This window comes from Balaenoptera ricei, chromosome 10, assembly GCF_028023285.1.
Source record: "Balaenoptera ricei isolate mBalRic1 chromosome 10, mBalRic1.hap2, whole genome shotgun sequence".
Lineage (NCBI taxonomy): Eukaryota > Metazoa > Chordata > Mammalia > Artiodactyla > Balaenopteridae > Balaenoptera > Balaenoptera ricei.
The window spans coordinates 68295162-68317859 of NC_082648.1; the positions used below are offsets into that span (position 1 = coordinate 68295162).

Sequence of the window (22698 nt, forward strand, 5' to 3'; positions counted from 1 at the left end):
CATGTCCTTATATAATTAGAGGCCACCTGGGTAGTTGGACAACATTCACAATATTAAGCCACAGTGTATTTATAATAAAAACTCGGCAGTTTTTCTGAAAGCAAATTTTAGGTCAAGGGAGGTATCTAAAATAAATTTGTGGCTCTAAATTTAATTGCATTTAGTGGAGTCCATGCATGCAGAAATCGAGTGCCCTGATGTGAATGTGCATACTGTACTCGATGTGACTAGAATAAAATAGAAATAGAGATTTCGTCACCAAACACATGGTCTACTTATTTTAGGAAGCTTTGTAGAAATAGTTCCAGACCAATTGAAAACTGGCTCATCTATTAAGGAAGAGATATTCAAAAAATATCTAATTTTTGCCTTGAATTTTTTCTTCCATTTTGGAAAAATGGCAGCTATAATTAAATGTTATACATTTAAATCTATAGCAATCCATGCATCCATATTGTTCGCATACGCTTTTCTAACTGTGGAAATGTTCCATTTAAAATCACAGTGTTAGAATTCCTATAAACCACAAAATTTAGGGTATAAAATTTAATGTCTAGAACCAACCATTTTTTGAAAAGAAAAGAAAATGGTACACACTGGTTACAATTCATGTCTACTACAGTAAGACCATCAAGAGTCAAATCAATCCTGTGAAAATCCAAGAATAAAATATCTCCAGTAATGTCTTTTCCTACATCTCTCTTTGACCATTAACTTTGATGAAAACACGCCACCCATTGGCCAAGAAAAACATTGACAGGTATAGAGAAGCAAAGGATAATACATCTCTATTAGGTTGAAATGGTTTAAAAAGAGAGTTCAGAGACTTCCCTGGTAGTGCAGTGGTTAAGAATCCGCCTGCCAATGCAGGGGACACGGGTTCGAGCCCTGGTCTGGGAAGATCCCACATGATGTGGAGCAACTAAGCCCCTGTGCCACAACTACTGAAGCCCACACACCTAGAGCCCGCGAGCCACAACTACTGAGCCCACATGCCACAACTACTGAAGCCCACGCACCTAGAGCTCCTGCTCCACAACAAGAGAAGCCACTGCAATGAGAAGCCCATGCACCACAACAAAGAGTAGCCCCTGCTCACTGCAACTAGAGAAAGCCCATGCACAGCAACAAAGACCCAACACAGCCAAAAATAAATAAATTTATAAAAAAATAAAAATAAAAAAATAAAAAGAGTTCAGTCATTAAAACAGACGTTTGACAGTATTACTGGTAAAATCAATATGTCGACTGACATTCTTGCCAGAAATGGTGGCATTACCTACAATCAAAAACAAAAATCACTGAATTTGAAGATTGAAAAATATGTGACATTTGGGGTAACTAAACATTTCTGACCCCTCTCTTTCAAGTTTGAGCCTCTGTACACCTGCTTACTTATTGCCTCAATATCCCCAGAGAAGGAAGACCTGTCTGCTCACATGATTGGTCAGCAGCCAGGAACCGTGTTAAGCCATGGTTTTACCAGGGTTACTGACAGTGTCTCTAAAAGGGTTAGGAGCCACGAGACCCATCTTCTACTCTTTCTGCACCCATGTCACAAGAATTCAGGTAGGAGTTGCCTGCTTGGAGGAGATGTAGCTGCAGCTCTCGTTTTCTATTCTATAATACCTTTTTAAGCCAAACCTGACATCTCAGATTCAGACTGGAGAAAAAGGGGGACTCATTTAGATGTAAGGGCCCAAACTTCATTCTCCAATCTACATTTTACCAGAAAGAGCCGTACTAGAGAGGATTTGGGTGCCTTCCATGCTAATAACAAAGTGGTCGTTTGTTTCCTATTTGGTTATGGGCCTTTCACGTTGCTTCCTTGGTTGGTAACTCCTTGAGAAGAAGGACAGAATGCAGGAGAGGATTTGAGTGCTCCTGGACCACTGGCTATGATACCATCTTAAAAGCACTGAAATCTCAAGTCTACCTCTCCCAGTCCACACGTGAGACTCCATAACTCAGACTGTCTGCTGCAATGTGATACATGCCATTTGTGATCTGCTTTAAAGGACATTAAGTAGACTACAGCAGTAGAAAAGCTGAATTGAAATGGTCCATAATTTGTGACCTAACTCGTGTGTTAAAGTGAATTTATGAAAAAGGTATTACTAGACTGAAGGAAAATATAGTCTCAAATTGCAAGTGATCACCAAAGCTTAGATATAGATGAAGATAAGGAACATTTTGGACAAATTGATGCCTTTCAATATCTACTCATCTTCCTAGCCAAGTTATAAAGGGACAGGAACTTTTTCTAAAATGCTGTTATAGGTTAATTCTAATGAGACGGGCACATTAAGAAAGTTCTCCAGCACTGTGCTTCCCAAATGATGTGGCAGGGATGAGAGGACCCTCAAGGAGGATAACCTGGGATCACTTCCCAAAGAGGATTAAATGCCCCTTCATGCCTGACAGTAAATGGATGGCACAGCCTTTCTTTTTTTTTTTTTTTTTTTCTTCTATTTTAGTTCTGTAGGAACTCAGTAGGGAGGCATCAGGACTATTGATATGTTACATATCACAGTCTTCAGAATCTCCATCAATTTAAGAATTTCCAAAAGTTAGTTATATCATTTGTTGTAAGTGAATTAAAATGATTCTGCCATATACTTACATTTTCCAAAGGGAACAGAAAATACTCTGTACAGTTTTATAGTTTTACAACTAATTATAATTATTCTCTTATATAAAAGCAGAAGCATTAGTTGTGAAACTATAAAACTGAAGAATGACTATAATTTTAAAAACTATTCCATTAACCATTAATTTCTCTACTTATTTTTATAATAGGTTTATATTTCCTAGTGGGTTCTTAACACACATAACTTTCATAAGGTAGTACAAATACTTTGTACAAATTATTTAATAACTGCAAGGAAAAAATAAGGCCACAAATAACGGATGATTTCCACAAGGTCCACATAGCAGGTGGACAAGCCACCAGGGAGAAACCTCTTTCCTTATGGTTGTCTAAAAAAGAATTCCCTTAAGGCAGCTGTTCCTGTCCTGTCGTTGTTACACAGCAAGAGTCCCCTGTGACAGGAAACGCCTGAGCAAAATTTTGGAAAGATGTCATTTCCAATTAGTATAGCACCATTCAAAGGGGCTGGATCATCTCTATTTGCTTACTTTGGGTAAAATTCAAACAAGGTTTGGGGCTTAAAATCTGTCTCTTTTTTCTGATTGGATTAAGACAACGTGAAATCTCATGAAGGATTCCAAAGTTCTAGGATATTGGCTCAGCAGGGTTGAAATTTACCAGCGTACTTAAAAGTTTGCAAGAGTTGTAAAATCAATTTCTACTTCTTAAAATAGGTATTTATCAGGAAAATGAACTAATAATTTTGGATAATTAGGAGTATATTGTCAGTGTCATATGAGTCATATCAGTTAATCAAATGAATAGTAAAGAAAAATTTTAACTCAGTAAAAATCAACCTGATTATTCAGTTGATTGAAATAAAATTATTACAGCTAGTAAGAAAGTTGCCAGAGGTAACAGTAAAAATACAGGACGCACAGTTAGATTGGAGTTTCAGATAAATGATGAATAAATTCTTAGTTAAATTATGTTCTGTGCAATATTTAGGACATCATAAATGGATCATGGTTGAAAAGGAAACTATTATAGTTTGGCAAGCAAGAGATGCTGGATATAATTCAGAGTAGAATGGTGAATATGATTAAGGAGAAAACTGAACAGAATTTGGTGTTGGAAGCCTCTGGGTGAGAAAAGATGAAAGGGGTCTAGTTTGGTGGCATGGGCAGGGATGCAGGATAATGAGTTTGAGTCATTGTGTGATCTCCAAGGGATGTTCAGTAGACAGCTAGATATGTAGGACCGAATATTAGAGGAAGTATATGGGCTGTAAGATATAATTTGTGAGTTATCTATTTATTTAGTTGGCAAATGAAGTCCTTTGTGTATATGTTATCCTTTGGGAGAAATTTAGAGTGAGAAGATGTGAGGGTCTTGAGGGGTTCCAACATCTATTTATGTAATTTATAAGCTGAGCCTTAGTCTTATATTTAACCTTGAATTTAAATAACTCATATATAGGTCTTTTCAAATAAAATATATTCAGGAGAGAGGGAATACAAAGAAATAAATTTTTAAAAAGTGATTTGACAGTAAAAGTAATCGATATATACTATAGAAAATTTGTACAACTGTACAAGCAAGAAATTAGAATCATTTATAATTCCATACCAGGATATAACCACTGTTAACATTTTGGGGGATTTATTTCTAGTCTGCCTTATTTACTGATTTTAAGAAATCAATATCAAGTCAGCCATTACATACCTTTTATAATCTGATTTTTCACTTAAAATACTGGGAATATTTTCGCCATGTATTAAATAGTCTTCTACATTATTTTAACGGTGCCAACATATTTAATCTTATAAATGTGCCAAATGTATTTATGAAAAAATGATTGAAAAATGAAAGGCGCTCCATGTATAGATCTTATCATCTGTCCAAAAGACAGAGTTTATCAATTAGCCTTTTTACTATAGCTTATATACTTCATACTTGGTTATTCCTACCTCTTCGTGCTTCTGTTCAGATAGACTCAAGAAAATACAGGACCATTTACTGGTAACTAGAAGTCTGATAAAAAATGAAAGAAAGGGATGGGATCGATAGAAAAGAGAAACAGACTATTTATAATTATTTCCTGATCAACTTTGGGATATTCACTGCCAAATTCATATTAGACTTGTCCTGATTTTCTTTAACTCCTGAGCATGAAAGCATACACTATATAATTTAACTCAGTATTTTACCAATTAGATCAGAGCCAGATCATCAAAACACAAAAATGAATTGTATCTATAAGCATTACTCATCAGAATCCTAGTGGCACAGACATATTAAGTAGTGGGTCCTCCTGATTTTCATAAGAAAATGTGAATTAGAAAAAATCCTATTGGAGATAGACATATGATTTTTAAACCACAGAATTTCAGTCCTAATGCAAAAAAAAAAAAAAAAAATAGAATCAGATTGTGTGACTTATTTCATAATCTACTAATTATTTTTGTTTTGCTTTGCTTTTTTTCTTTCTATTTTGATTACTTGAAAGTTAAATGAAGTTAAAACTGAGTTATGGACAGTTTAATAAGAAGAGAAGATATTAACAAATTATAATTCTAGTAATTCCCTATCTGGTTTTCTGCCAATTTATGTGGTACACAGAAATAAAGATCTTTTATACTTACTACAGGAAGCAATGCTTGCTATAGATAAATTCTTCTATAACAATTAAATAGTGAAAATTACTAACAGATTATTTCTGAAATTAAGTCAGTACCAAGAAAGATTGTTTAATAAATGAAGCTTCAGAGTGGAAGAGGTTGTAGGTACATGCTGAAAATGAGTAAAAAAGAATCCTGACTTCTGGTCTGGGTTTTAATACCAAATGATTGCATCATCACTTAAATTTTCCAAAGGTTCCATAGTTCCTCCTACTATTTAGAAAGTGTTTTTAAAACATGTGCTAACTCACCACTTAAAGACTTTTTTAGATAGTAGCTGTGCAGCCTTCAAGTAGTCTTCCAAATAGAGAAGCAGAAGATTTGGTCCTTTCTCAAATAAGTTATCAGATGGCAGAAGTTTTAACTGTCTCAGTTATGACCAAATCCTTCAGCGTACACTAACCCTACAGTGAGGCACATTTTGGTAATCTCTGTGAAACCTATAAAAATAGTTTCATCATGTTTCACATGTTTAGGTATCCTGGAAAACTATGAATTATGATCCTTTATATTATACAACTGCATTCCTAGGCCTGATCTCTCTTCTTGAATTGACTATATTGAAAATGAACACCACCACTGACTCTTGTTAGTTGCAATAGTTATGGTCTATAAAGTCTCTGCAAACATTGAATTAGCAAATACTGAACCACTGCTCCTATGGAAAATTCAGAATTGGGATCCTATGAGCCTCTGGTTACATTTCCATCAATTGATGAATTTATTAGCTTGTTTTATGTGACTTTTTGTTTAAAGACACCTTATTCAATATATATTGTTGATAATTAACATTGAACTCAAGGCCAACAGCACTATAACTCATGCCTGAACAAAGTTAATCTAGCAAGAGCATTCTCTCCGAAAGGTACATCACAGCCTTCTGACCCTTAGGAACACTGGACAGCACCTACCCATAGGTGCACACAAACTTAACCAAGCTGCTACTCATGGCAGATTCATTTGGCCTGAATTAACCAGATTGCTCAGGTCCCTTCCCATTCTATTCTGAGGAGTTGTTTACTTATATGTCCTAATGACTATGATTGCTCAGTCACCCAAGAAGGGAGAAAGGAGGCTCATAATAACTCCCCTGGTGGTAAATAAGTGTTGAAAATGAGAATATTTTGATGTGGCCCATCTGATGTGGCATTTTGACATAGTCCTCCTAACACAGAAAAGTAAATTTAAAACACTATTTTTTTTTAATGACCAAGCAATGGGTACAACAGACATCTCTGGTCCTCATCCATCCTGAACCCCATCTGGTGGTGCGGGTCAGGCTTGTGGTGAGGCTCAGGAATAAAGCTGTCATGACTGCAGGCACGCATAATGCCGAAGACTAGGGTAAGTGCTAATATCGCTTCAAGATCCTGATTTCAATTCTTTTGGATAAATACCCAGAAGAGGGGCTGCTGGATCATATGGTAGTTCTATTTCTAATTTTTTGAGGACCCTCCATACTGTTTTCCATAGCAGGTGCACCATTTTGCATTCCCACCAACCCACCAACAGTGTGTAAGGATTCCAATTTCTCCACCTCCTTAACCAACACTTTTGTCTTTTGTTTATGCTAAGTGAAATAAGCCAGTCACAGAAAGACAAATACTCTATGATTTCACTTACAGGAGGTATCTAAATCAAATTAATAGAATCAATGAGTGGAAAGGTGGTTGACAAGTGGCGGGGGGGGGGGGGTGGGGGATGGGAAAACGGGGAATTACACTAAACAATGGGTATAAAATTTCAATTAAGCAAGATGAATAAATTCTAGAGTTCTGCTGTACAACATTGTGGCTAGGGTCAACAATACTGTATTGCACACTTAAAAATCTGTTAAGAGGATATACCTCATGTTCAGTCTTCTTAATATAATTTTTAAAAAAGAATAGGGTAAGGACATCTCTTGTGCATTGAACTGGAAATTCTTTTTCAAAAGCTAACTGATGAAAGGCTCTTTTTTGGGGGAAAACACATTAAAATATTCCTTTGAGGATAGGGCAGCAGCAAACATTCACTTAAACCCCAAAATATATCTAGATTTTATTTTAGAAAAACCTCATCTGCATTTTTGCAAAATTTCACATTTTTAAAAATAAAAAAGATTTGTCAAATTACATGTCAATTTTACCTCAATTTTTTAAAAAAATGATTTAAGATTATTTACACAGATCTTTCATTATTTCCATATCTACAGACAAAGTTACACTCATAAGTTTAAGGGCATAGTACTGAGAGCAACTGTATTTATTTCTTTGTTGAAACCAAATGAGCTTACCTAGACATGAGGTTCAAGATGGCATGGCAAATCAATTTCAATAGTCAATTCCCAAAGCTTGACCCCTGTGATCTAATTATAACCTTATGGCTCTAAATATCCCCACTCTACTTGGAATCTATATGAGATTTTGTAAAAGTTGGTTCCATATCAAGACCAGAAAGAAAAGTTTAAGAAAATCACTTTATTGCTACAACAGAACACAGCAAAAATGATGTGAAGAAAATAATGGACTGTTTACATTTGCCATTTTAGGATGAAGGCATTTGAATTTTTTTGTTTTGAAAAATGATTTTTTTTTATTTGCCAGGAAGTAGGCATGTGTTTTCATTAGGGATATTGTTGGAAGATTCCCACAAAGAAAAACATCTGCATCATTATCACTACTGTCAGAAAAATTCTCTGGCATGCAAAGCAGGGAATGCCACTTGTCTCAGGCAGCAGAGATGCTAACTCATTAAAAAGCCCAGACCTGAAAATGAACTGAACTTCATTTAACTTTTGGGAGTGATATGCCAGGTTTAATTGTAGAATGTAAGAAGAAAGACACCAAAATGCAACATTTTTTATGTGAAAATATTTCATAAGACATTTTCTCTCTGAAAGAAAAAGTAGGTCAGTTTTATCAATGTGGAAGATGATTTGAATCTGAATGCATTATTAACCTGTCCTTAGGCATGACAAAAATCTGCCTTTGTATTTCCATATCCTGCAAATTAAATCCTATAAAAATCTAACTTTTGAAAGGGGGAAAAATGCTCAGAAAGTTTTAATTAGGTTGAACTGCTTCATTACTACCTACCCTCAATCAGGTAAATGCTATCAATTCAGACTGATGCAAAGAATCTCTTTCTCAGCCACTGATTATTCCTGTCACACGGCCCATTCATTTTTATCAGAGATAACTGTCAGCATAACTCAGCATTAAAGGAAAACAACTTCTGATTCCATGCCTGCAAGTCTATAGTGTCCTCTTTATTTTCTTACTGCCTATGTAAATGCATATTTTTAAAAGTTTTTATTGAAAGAATAAGGTCACATAGTCACTTTTCTCATCTGTTAAGCAAATTATCACTTTGTATTATAAAATTAAAGAAATTCTACATTGACATGACCAATGAAATGAAAAGCCCATTTATCTGAAATTTTACCGGGCTTGTTTTTTTAAACTGAGTGGCCTATCCTGCTATCTAATGAGACTAGGGGTGCCTACTTATTATATAATATCTATACAGTTCTTATTATCTTACTTTAAAACAAAGTAAGAAATCGAAACCCCAGTCCAGGGAGAATGGATACATGATATGTATGGCTGAGTCACTTTGCTGTGCACCTGAAACTATCACAACATTGTTAACCGGCTATACTCCAATATAAAAAAAATTCTATATTTATATATATGTGTATATAATTTTTTTTGTATACATACGTATATACATTTTTTTTTGCCTTGGGGGGGAAAAAAAAAAAACCCAGTCCAACGACTGAGCAGTGGAAAAGAGGGATAGGATCAATGACTGCCGTGTGATATTAACAACATCTTTGAAGAAACCGGAAGTTTTCTTTGGCAGCTGTCATATTAGATCATGATGTAGTGTGATCACATACGTGGTCAGCATGTAGCGCACCCAAAATATCTACTCTTACACAGTAAGGTGACACTGAAATTCTCAGCAAGATTCAGAGTCCACTGCACAGTGTTTTATGAAACTATGAAAAGAGAAACAGGCCGCTGTCCTCTGGCTCTTAGATAAGGAGATGAACTGAAAAGTTACTGCTATGTGATCTCCACCCTGAAAAGGCAGATGACAAGAAGTTACCCTCCTCAAAATAAGAGGAAGTGCAGCCTTCCAGAGAGTGGAAAATGTTTCTTCTGTAAAGTGGTTGTCATAGAATTGTTGCCATGATTTACCTTGAGCTGTTAGGACTGTTGCCTGTGCCTCCCCAAGTGGAGCATAAACCACTGTGGACCATTTCTTAGATGGTTTCCTCAATTCAATATTATGATAATCATGGACCAGGGAAGAAGGTAAGAAAGCAGACGGCCTTAATCTAATTCACCAGTGTTAAATAAAAGTGTGTGTGTGTGTGTGTGTGTGTGTGTGTGTGTGTGGTTGAGGGGATTTGTAACAGCTGACAAGAAAAATAAATCTTCCTTTCTTGAAATTATATATAATAAAAGCCCATATTTGTTTCTATTATGTAGACATATCCTTCAAAGACTAAATGTAATAAAGATGAAAGGATTCTCTCACTTTTAATTATTTCACATAAATTAAATTTCAGGTTATTAAATAGATATAAAGCTTTAAAAAAGGAAATAATCAGACTACCCTATCAAGAGTAGTGGGGGGGGGCGGAGTCAAGCTAGCAGTGTGGGAAGATGCTGACTTAGCATCTCCCCACAACTAGGGCACCTGCTGGCCGCTGGTGGGGGACCCTGATGCCCAAGGAGACGAGAGGAACCCCCAAGTGAACTGGTAGGAGGTGGGGGGACTGAGGGGGGAGGAGAATTGGAGGCCAGACAGGATTGGCGCCCCTAAGGCCAGGGAGATCAGGAGAGGCAGGCGGGAGGGGCCCTCCGGGAGGAGCTGGAGAGGAGCAGAGGGCATTTGCCCTGCCCACTCGGGCACAGGGAGCCTGCTGGGCTCCCAGGCTGATCCCCTGCCCTCCAAGGCCCCCTCCTCCCCCACCTCCCCCCCGCTGCATTGGTCCTGGGGGCAAAAGAAGGAGGGCGAGGGGAGAACAGGAGAGGCAGGTGGGAGGTGCCCTCAGGGAGGAGCAGGAGAGGAGCAGCTGGCATTTGCCCCGCCCACTGGGGCATGGGGAGCCAGCTGGGCTCCCAGGTGAGGTCCTCTGCCCTCTGAGACCAGGGATGGGGGGGCATGACTGGGCCCCTTCTGTTCCTGGAGCCTAAGCCCCACCCCCCACAGCCCCCAGGGCCTTTTCCAGCCCTGTGGGTCCTAAGCATAGGCCCCACCCACCACCCAAACCTCGCCCTTGCTTAGGCCCTGCCCTCCATAGCCAAGGCCTTCCCCCCCCATTTTTTTCTTTTCTCTTTCTTTCTTTTCTTTTTTTTCTTTTCCCTCCTCCTCTGTTTTACTATTGTAGTATTGATGTACCTCCCAGTTGCTGGTTCATCTATATTTTTATTTTTATATTCTTTCTAACATATCTGCTAGTTTCCTAGTCTAATTTTTTTTTTTTTTTTACCTTGTTATTGTTTTTTTTTTTTTTCACACTGCTTGGGGGATCTTGGTTCACGAGCCAGGGGTCGGGTGAAGCTCCTGTGGTGGGAGCTCCAAGTCCAAACCACTGGATTAACAGAGAACCTCAGACCCCAGGGAATATTCATTGGAGAGAGGTCTCATGGAGGTCCTCATCTCAGCACCAAGACCCAGCTCTACCCAACAGTCTAGAAACTCCAGTGTCAGAAGCCTCAGGCCAAACAACCAGTAAGACAGGAACACAATCCCACTCATAAAAAAAACTTAAAAATGAGACAGCAAAAAAATATGTCACAGATGAAGGAGCAAGGTAAAAACCTGCAAGACCAAATAAATGAACAGGAAATAGGCAATCTACCTGAAAAAGAATTCAGAGTAAGATAGTAAAGATGATCCAGAATCTCAGAAATAGAATGGAGGCACAGACTGAGAAAATATAAGAAATGTTTAACAAAGATCTAGAAGAACTAAAGAACAAACAAACAGAGATGAACAACACAATAACTGAAATGAAAAATACACTAGAAGGAATCAACAACAGAATAACTGAGGCAGAAGAACGAATAAGTGAGCTGGAAGACAAAGTGGTGGAAATACCTGCAGAGGAGCAGAATAAATAAAAAAGAATGAAAAGAATTGAAGACAATCTCAGAGACCTCGGGGACAACACTAAATGCACCAACATTCGAATTATAGGGGTCCCAGAAGAAGAGAAAAAGAAAGGGTCTGAGAAAATATTTGAAGAGATTATAGTGGAAAACTTCCCCAACATGGGAAAGGAAATAGTCAATCAAGTCCAGGAAGCACAGAGAGTCCCATACAGGATAAACCCTAGGAAAAACACACCAAGACACATATTAATCAAACTAACAAAAATTAAATTCAAAGAAAAATATTAAAAGCAGCAAGGGAAAAACAAAAAACAAAACAAAAAACAAAAAACAAAATAAAACATACAAAGGAATAAGGCTATCAGCTGATTTTTCAGCAGAAACTCTGCAGGCCAGAAGGGAGTGGCAGGATATACTTAAAGTGATGAAAGAGGAAAAACCTACAACCAAGATTACTCTAGCCAGCAAGAATCTCATTCAGATTCTATGGAGAAATCAAAAGCTTTTCAGACAAGTAATAGCTAAGAGAATTCAGCACCACCAAACCAGCTTTACAACAAATGCTAAAGCAACTTCTCTAGGTGGGAAACCCAAGAGAAGAAAAAGACCCACAAAAACAAACCCAAAACAATTAAGAAAATGGTAATAGGAACATACATATCAATAATAACCTTGAATGTAAGTGGATTAAATGCCCCAACCAAAAGACACAGACTGGCTGAATGGATAAAAAAACAAGACCCATCTGTATGCTGTTTACAAGAGACCCACTTCAGAACTAGGGACACACAGAGACTGAAAGTGAAGGGATGGAAAAAGATATTCCATGCAAATGGAAATGAAAAGAAAGCTGGAGTAGCAATACTTGTATCAGATAAAATAGACTTTAAAAAATAGAGACTGTTACAAGAGATAAGAAGGGACACTACATAATGATCAAGGGATTAATCCAAGAAGAAGATATAACAATTATAAATATATATGCATCCAACATAGGAGCACCTCAATACAAAGGCAAATGCTAACAAACATGAAAGGAGAAAGCAACAGTAACACAATAATAGTAGGGGACTTTAACACCCCACTTAACACCAATGGACAGATCATCCAAACAGAAAATAAATAAGGAAACACACCTTTAAATGACACAAGAGACCAGATAAATTTAATTGATATTTATAGAACATTCCACCCAAAAGTGGCAGAATACACTTTCTTCTCAAGTGCACATGGAACATTCTCCAGGATAGATCACATCTTGGGTCATAAATCAAGCCTCAGAAAATTTAAGAAAATTGAAATCATATCAAGCATCTTTTCTGACCACAACACTATGAGACTGGAAATCAATTACAGGAAAAGAAACTGTAAAAGTCACAAATACATGGAGGCTAAACAGTGCGCTACTAAATAACCAAGAGGTCACTGAAGAAATCAAAGAAGAAATTTTAAAAATACATAGAAACAAATGACAGTGAAAACATGATGATCCAAAACCTGTGGGACACAGCAAAAGCAGTTCTAAGAGGGAAGTTTATAGCAATTCAATCTCACCTCAAGAAACAAGAAAAATCTCAAATAAACAATCTAACCCTACACTTAAAACAGCTAGAGAAAGAAGAACAAAGAAAACCCAAAGTCAGTAGAAGGAAAGAAATCATAAAGATTAGAGCAGAAATAAATGAAATAGAAATGAAGAAAACAATAGCAAAGATCAATAAAACTAAAAGCTGGTTCTTTGAGAAGATAAATGAAATTGATAAACCCTTAGCCAGACTCATCAAGAAAAAAAGGGAGTGGATGCAAATCAATAAAATTAGAAATGAAAAAGGAGAAATCACAACTGACACTCAGAAATACAAAGGATTATAAGAGACTACTCAAAACAACTCTATGCCAATAAAATGGACAACCATGAAGAAATGGACAAATCCTTGGAAAGGTACAATTTTCCAAGACTGAACCAGGAAGAATTAGAAAATATAAACAGACCTATCACAAGCAATGAAATTGAAACCATAATTAAAAATCTTCCAACAAACAAAAGTCCAGGACCAGAAGGCTTCACAGGCAAATTCTATCAAACATTTAGAGAAGAGCTAACACCCATCCTTCTCAAACTCTTCCAAAAAATTGCAGAGGGAGAAACTCTCCCAAATTCATTTTACGAAGCCACCATCACCCTGATACCAAAACCAGAAAAAGATATCACAAAGAAAAAGAAAATTATAGACCAATAGCACTGATGAACACAGATGCAAACATCCTGAATAAAATATTAGCAAACAGAATCCAACAGCACATTAAAGGCATCATACACCATGATCAAGTTGGATTTATCACAGGGATGCAAGGATTCTTCAATATGTGCAAATCAATCAATGTGATACACCACATTAACAAATTAAGGAATAAAAACAATACAATCATGTCAATAGATGCAGAAAAAGCTTTTGAGAAAATTCAACACCAATTTATGATAAAAACTCTCCAGAAAATGGTCATAGAGGGAAACTACCTCAATATAATAAAGGCCATACATGACAAACCCACAGCAAGCATCATACTCAATGGTGAAAAACTGAAAGCATTTCCACTAAGACCAGGAACAAAACAAGGATGTCCACTCTCGCCACTCTTATTCAACATAGTTTTGGAAGTCCTAGCCACGGCAATCAGAGAAGCAAAAGAAATAAAAGGAATACAAATTGGAAAAGAAGAAGTAAAACTGTCACGCTTTGCAGATGACATGATACTATACATAGAAAATCCTAAAGATGCAACCAGAAAACTACTAGAACTAATCAGTGAATTTGATAAGGTTGCAGGATACAAAATTAATGCACAGAAATCTCTGGCATTCCTATACACCAACAATGAAAATCAGAAAGAGAAATTAAGGAAACACTCCCATCTACCACTGCAACAAAAAGAATAAAATACCTAGGAATAAACCTGCCTAAGGAGGCTAAAGACTTGTATTCAGAAAACTATAAAACACTAATGAAAGAAATCAAAGATTACATAAACAGATGGAGAAATATACCATGTTCTTGGATTGGAAGAATCAATACTGTAAAAATGACTATACTCCCCAAAGCAATCTACAGATTCAATGCAATCCCTATAAAACTACCAATGGCATTCTTCACAGAATTAGAACAAAAAATTTTACAATTCGTATGGAAACACAAAAGACCCCGAATAGCCAAAGCAATCTTGAGAAAGAAAAAAAGGAGTTGGAGGAATCAGGCTCCCTGACTTCAAACTATACCACAAAGCAATAGTAATCAAGAAGTATGGTACTGGCACAAAAACAGAAATAGAGATCAATGTTACAGGATAGAATGCCCAGAGATAAACCCACGCACATATGGGCACCTAATTTACGACAAAGGAGGCAAGAACATACAGTGGAGAAAAGACAGCCTCTTCAATAAGTGGTGCTGGAAAAACTGGACAGCTACACGTAAAAGAATGAAATTAGAACACTCCCTAACACCATAAACAAAAATAAACTCCAAATGTATTAAAGACTTAAATGTAAGGCCAGGCACCATAAAACTCCTAGAGGATAACAGGAAAAACACTCTTTGACATAAACCACAACAAGATCTTTTTTGACCCACCTCCTAGAGTTACAGAAATAAAAACAAAAATAAACAAATGGGACATAATTAAAGTTCAAAGCTTTTGCGCAGCAAAGGAAACCATAAACAAGACGAAAAGACAACCCTCAGGATGGGAGAAATATTTGTAAATGAAACCACAGACAAAGGATTAATCTCCAAAACATACAAACAGCTCATGGAGCTCAATATTAAAAAAACAAACAAACCAGTTAAAAAATGGGCAGAAGACCTAAATAGACATTTCACCAAAGAAGACATACAGATGGCCAAGAGGCACATGAAAGGATGCTTAACATCACTAATTATTAGAGAAATGCAAATTAAAACTACAATGAGGAATCACCTCACACCAGTCAGAATGGCCATCATCAAAAAAATCTAGAAACAATAAATGCTGGAAAGGGTGTGGTGAAAAGGGAATCCTCCTGCACTGTTGGTGGGGATGTAAATTGATACAACCACTATGGAAAACAGTATGGAGGTCCCTTAAAAAACTAAAATAGAACTACCATATGAGCCAGTAATCCCACTACTGGGCATATACCCAGAGAAAACCATAATTCAAAAAGAGTCACGTACCACAATGTTCACTGCAGCACTATTTACAATAGCCAGGACATGGAAGCAACCTAAGTGTCTATCGACAGATGAATGGATAAAGAAGATGTGGCACATATATACAATGGAATACTACTCAGCCATAAAAGGAAACGAAATTGAGTTATTTGTAGTGAGGTGGATGGACCTAGAGTCTGTCATACAGAGTGAAGTTAAGTCAGAAGGAGAAAAACAAATACCATACGCTAACACATATATATGGAATCTAAAAAAAAAAAAGGTACTGATGAACCTAGTTGCAGGGCAGGAATAAAGATGTAGACATAGAAAATGCACTTGAGGACACGGGGTGGGAGGGGGAACCTGGGGCGAAGTGAGAGTAGCATCGACATATATACACTACTGAATGTAAAATAGCTAGTGGGAAGCAGCAGCATAGCACAGGGAGATCAGCTCCGTGCTTTGCGATGACCTAGAAGGGTGGGATAGGGAGGATGGGAGGGAAGCTCTAGAGGGAGGGGATATGGGAACATGTGTATGCATATGGCTGATTCACTTTGTTGTACAACAGAAACTAACACAGTATTGTGAAGCAATTATACTCCAATAAAGATCTATTTCAAAAAAAAAAAAAGAGTAGTAGGTACTTGATTACATTTGAATATGGTTCAGTTAGATTGCTAAGTAACTGACTTAGAGTTCCTTTTCAAAACTATTAAAGCATTTTTCTGACTTTTTATTATATTTTTCTTACTATTATTTCTGTTTTTTAATCCAGTATAGCTACTCATACAAATAATGTTCTTAGTTTCAATGTTTTTAAATTTAAATTCTATTGTTTCAGTTAGGGAGCACTCAGATGGAAATAACAAAAGATGTAATTCAAAATGGCTCAAACCAGATGTATACTTCAGACTTACAGTCCACACGAAAATACTTATCTCTGAAGCGTTACTACACTGATAGCAGAGCAAGGGAAAGCTGGAAACGGCTATTTTAAGCCTCCTGTAGTGAAATAATGGATGGTTAGCAACTTGACTGCACCTTGGTAGCTTTTCTTCCCTCCGATAATGCTGAAGTTGCCTCCCACGAGAGTGTAATAGTAATTATGGGAGGCCATCTGCCTAGGAGCAAGGTAATCATTCACAAAGTTCTTCAAACACGTCAGTGTTTGTCTACTCAAGGATAAAGAGACACCAGCCCTGCTGATAAGAGAGGAAAGAAACTGAAAAGAGTTATATCTTTCTTCACAGTTGTGTATTATTTGTCTTTTGGTATTATTTGTGTCAAAGTTCCCAGGAACTAATTAATTCAGAAACCAAGAAGCAGATAGTATCTCATTTAACTGTCCTCTAACAAGATACATCAGAAAATGCTACCTGCCACATTGCTCAGGTGACATATCGCTCAGCTTTAATTAACTAAGTGGGCATATACAACTTATTGGATAAGATCACTGGAGGGCAGTACCTGCCTCTGGGCTGGTTTCACAAGGGGCTCCTATCACCCATAATCGCTATCAAGTAGCAGGACAGGCTCACCCTAGAGGAAATCCTAGAGCAGACAACAGTCTCCAGTGTCAAAAACCAACCCACTGCATCTCAACTGCTCTGCACTTGACAATTTAGGAAGACTGATAAGGGTGTGATACCCAATCTAAACAATGACACAACAGCCAGCAAGAAGCTGCAAGGTGAAGTACAAGGTGAAGTGAAGGTGGCCTAAGTTTTGGCTTAGGTGGAGAAAGGACGCTGGCATTCAGCAATTTAAACCAAGGTACTTTAATCTTTCACAACAACAAAAAGAAGCCCTTTAGTTCATGAGACAAATGAGCAGAAGTCTACAAAGCCCAAGTGAAGGTGTCATGTGAACTCACTTTGTTATTTAAGATGCATGTGCTTTCTGGTCACACATAAATAAAGAGAGCATTCAATCTGAATTAGAGGATTCCTCAGTTGGGGGAGTTCTGTGGACACCTGGATATGTCTGTCCCTTCTACTCAATTCAAATTGTGTGGTCAGATTGTTTAGTTGGCTGTGTGTGGAGTCATCTTCAGGCAGAGGGCACCGCACTCCATCAGAGCACCATGCAATAAGCTTGGTAAAGAGTCCCAGAAGTTTAGGCTGAAAACCGTGTCTGTTGGCACCTTCTGATTTTTTTAAAATTCACCTCTCAGGTGTCCTTAGAATAGCCATATCCGTAACTTTAGAACTGTTGGGAATCATTTCACTGAATAACATTTTTTGGAAGATTCTAAGAAGTATTGATAGGTGGCCATATAATAGTACATGTGTTGTTACAAATTTAAATGACTGTGTAGCTACTAAGAGCATAATTACCCCTTACGTAATTTTTTTATATACATATTTTCTTCTTTTCAGTCTAAGAGAAGGTCACATTGGAATACTCTTGAACCTGGCCCATGGTGTACTGAGAGTAAGTGGACATGAATTACATAACTGTGTTGCATATAAACCAATCATACAAAATATAAAATTACAGAATCAAACACCTCCAGTAAGCATTTCTCATAAACTTTGGAGTTCTTCATGGAGAGGAAGGTAACCAGATGATTGAAAGGAAGGGAAACCATGCTGCATGAGGAAAGTTAAAAGACGTGAGGATGTTTACATGAGGGAGAGGAAGCTTGCTGGTTGCAAGGCTCCAAGAACTTCTGCTAAATCCTAATAGATTTGGGGTTTCTCTTAGAATGTCAATGTACATAGTATTGCCCCTCTGTGACAAATGCACAAAATGACAAAGAATATGTTATGAGAAATTCAGTCCTATACTTTGCACAATTGGTCCTTCTGTGCCTATTAGAAAAAGCTGGCCCTTCCTCAAGACACAGCCATCTGCCAGGAAATTGTAATAATAAATATTCAAATTCAGGACAATCACAAAAATAAATGGTGTTCCTAAAAGGTTCAGGGCACAATCTTACATGGTACCTTTGAGAAGTTCAGAAGACTAACTAATGTAAGTATACTCTCCTTTTCAATAAAAAAGTTGAATCCTGCTCGTCCCCATAATAACTGATGCTACATACAAAAACCGGGCAAGTCCTGGGCAGAGGGTGAAGGACAAACAGCTGCTACAAAATAAGCAGAAGTGGGGAGCACAGCAAGCATAGAGGACTGAAGAAATGTTCCAAAGGTGCACTAAATTATAACTATCATCACAAACACCTACGGTGTTTGGCACCATCATCTATGGCTTACTGGGAGGCCACAAAGGAAGACAAAGTCTTTTGTTACTAGACACAGTGAGCAGGAGATAACTCTCCAAGTTTCAAATGAGCCAAGACTATGGCCAGACTATGTATGGATGACTCAGGAACTTCACCAAGAGCTCCGCAGGTACTAGCTGGAAATTGAAAATTAGCATTTCATGGCATAAGGTAAAATATTTTTGCTGTACTATCATAGGTACATTCAGATTCACTCATTTTGAGCCTAATTTACTGTTGTACTTGAAAACTGTAAATGTGATATGTTTGGATCATTTTTAGCAGCAAACAACGATTCTAAGGAATTCTTTGTATACCTTGGAAAAGGTCAATGGAATATTCTGCTATAAACGGAAAATACATTCATATAAAAATGATCTAAGCCCCAAGGTCATAAACCTAGTAAATGCTACATTAAAAAAAAAAAAGAAGAAGAAGAGGAAGAACCAATATCACACACAGAATTAAAGAATCTTAGGCTGAAAACAGAATGTGTGGGGTGGGGCAAGGGGGGGGGGGGAATGCATCCATCTCATTCAGCTTCTTTCTCTCTTCCGGACACTAAAAGGCAAAGGCAAAGGCAATGGGAGGAGAGAAGGTAAAGAGAATATATCAGTGGATACTCGGTTTTTAGAGGCCAAGTGAAAGGAGAGGTGATGGAGAAGAGTGGGAACAGAAAATGTCCCTCAGAGCTAACACAACATATAATTTACTTATTTATTTCCTAAATAACTTGCTACATTAATATAAAATTATGTATATTGAATTGCATTGTCTGAAACACTCTCTCTAAAAGGTTATTTCTCTATTAGTAAAGTGAGTCAACAAGCTTAATTACAATGCAACTGCTTATAAATCCATTTAAATAGTTTTATGTATTCAAATTAGCCATTTTATTGAGGAAAACTCTCCTTTTACTTTTAGTTGCTAATATGTACATTGATACCAAACACACACTGAAATATAGTTCAATAAGCATATGTTTTTCTAACAATTTTAAATATTGCTTTCTTCAAAGGAAATCAATATTTGTAAACATCTGAACATTTGGCATTAAATAAATAAAATAGCCAGATAGATGATTAACTTATGAATCTTTTGCTTGTAAACTCATATTTAATTAAGCATCCACTGTAAAACATCTCTCAAAGTTAAATATAAGTATTTGATGGTCAAAAACTTTCTGGAATCTTATAATAAATGAACAAATGTAAATCTTTATATCACTGGAAATTCAATGAGAGGAAAACATTTTGTCTTCTACAGAATGCAAATATTTTATGAAATATAATCACATTAGTCAATATTTATTTTTCTCACTATTAGATCATTATAACTAGCTAACTAAAGACAGAATAAACGTTCTGGGGGACTTCCCTGGTGGCACAGTGGTTAAGAATCCGCCTGCCAATGCAAGGGACACAGGTTCGGGCCCTGGTCTGGGAAGATCCCACATGCCGCGGAGCAACTAAGGCCGTGTGCCACAACTACTGAGCCTGCGCTCTAGAGCCTGCGAGCCACAACTACTGAGCCCACGTGCCACAATTACTGAAGCCTGCGCGCCTAGAGCCCGTGCTCCGCAACAAGAGAAGCCACCGCAATGAGAAGCCCATGCACCGCAATGAAGAGTAGCCCCCTCTCTCCTCAACTAGAGAAAGACCGTGTGCAGCAACAAAGACCCAACACAGCCAAAAAAAAAATAAATAAATAAAATTTAAACAAACAAACAAACAAAATGTTCTGGGATGTTTTTTTAAAGCTATAGCTTAACAGAGTCCAATTTTAATTATATAGAAATTCAAATTGGGCAAATTCATATGTGTAGTCATATGTTCAAATATTTGGACACTTCAGTCTGTCCTTGCATTTGGCAATGCAAATATTATAAAGCTGTAATTACAATAACAGTCAATTTCATTTGTTTTTATTTTTATACCATGATGACTAAATCATATTTTAAATGGATTCTTTATTACCCAAGTTTATTCTTTCTAAGATGAAAGTTTGAACATCAAGTATGATTCAGCAATTCTATTACTTTTAGTCCTTATGTCATGGAGATCTTGATAATTCCTCCCTCAGCTGTAATCATGTGACACAATTAAAGCAAATGAACATTCTCAATGAATTTCTTCCCCTTAACTATTGTTTGAATAATTGCCTATGCTTGACAAGGTATTTTGCATGAAACATCAACAGTGTGATTTGAATCACACTCATAATTATAAACTCTTCACCTGAGTAATTAATAAATTATCACCCTCCCGTGGGACTATCTTCAAACATTTAAAGTATTTATTATTGAGAAGTTGTGTTGAACTATTATGGGGCCTTCATAATTTTCTAAGTCCTTTAATTTCTTCCAACCTAATTATTTGGATATATTTTTAATTGAAATATAAATGACACAAGTCTTTGTCATATCTGGAGGAAGGACACATTTTATAGCTTGTTTAGAAACATCTAATTTACTTAGCTAATGTCTGGCAATCCCAATTCTCTCAATGTGCAGTGGCAGTTGGTTAATCTCTATCCTAGACAACAAAAGTAATTGCTGTCCCATCTGTGAGGAAACTGAATGATTTTCAAATGAATTTTATTAGAATCCAGTTATAATTCACTTTCTGAAATAAAGAGTCAAAAATATCTGGCAGTTAAGCAGGTGGTAACAGAGTAAATTTAACAGAATATTCTTTCAATCAGGAACTTCAGGAAGTAGTATTCTTTAATTTCTCTACACAGCCAGCAACCTTTCCCACATTGACTACATATGGGTTTATAGTTCTCAGAATAGTTAGCCCTGAGTATTTTTTAGAAAGATGTGTTACAGCACTGTCATCTTTGTATGACTGCATGTCTGTTGATATTTCCAAGTGGACAGGACCTAAAAAAAGTGATCAAGGTGTGTGAAGAAAATGATATCAAGGAAATCAGTGAAAGAAAAACAATGTATTCTATTGGGTGTTGCACAGAGATTAATTTCCCTTTCCTTTCCTGACCTTAAAGAAAGAGGAACATTACTACATTTAACGCAGAAGGTACACATCTGTCCACTGTCATCAAGGTGACACTTTTGTGGGCTACCCAGACCTCCATGATTTCCCTGTTACTATTGTCCTTGGCAACTGACCCCATCTTTCCAGAAGCAAGACTGAGAAGAGGAAGAATATGTGTGTCTGCTGGGCCCTAATCCCTCCCTCGGTGACTCTGAGGTAAATGGTTTATTGTGTTGTTTTTGTTGTTGCTTGGTTAGTTCTTTATTTGATTTTTATACTTGCGTATGTCTTTGCATAGCCCCTGAGAAATGTGCAAAGATGCCTTTAAAAATGACTGCTGTCAAAAATAGACCCAGAGACGTAGAAAACAAACTATGGCTACCCAAGGGGAAAGGGGCGGGGGGAGGGATAAATTAGGAGTTCGGGATTAACATATACACACTACTATATGTAAAATAGATAATCAACAAGACGTACTGTACACCACCAGGAACTGTACTCAATATTTTGTAATAAACTATAAAGGAAAAGAATGTGAAAAAATAGGTATATATATGTGTATAACTATTTTATGTGTAAAAATAGATATATATGTGAATTGTTTTGCTATACACCTGAAACTAACACAACATTGTAAATCAACTATACGTCAATAAACATAAATAAATAAATAATAAATTAAAGAAATAAAAATGACTGCTGTCTCTTGCCTATTAACTCGTAGGACTGGACGCTATGATTGCACCTCCAGCTGCTAGCAATGTGGGAATGGAGAGCAAAGTAATTTTTGGCTGCACTTTAGCCAGTAGGCCAAGTCTGGGATGTATTTCTGCTGACCTACAGGAAACAGCAGCATGGAGAAAATGCAGTTCAAAAGTTTCCAAGTATCAGGCTTAATA

General features: G+C 36.9%; 1 protein-coding gene across 7 annotated transcripts in view; it reads right to left on the reverse strand.

Moving 5' to 3' along the window:
- The window catches only part of LIN7A (lin-7 homolog A, crumbs cell polarity complex component), a 240793-nt gene that overhangs the window by 53656 nt on the left and 164439 nt on the right, over positions 1-22698 (reverse strand). The window lies entirely within an intron of this gene.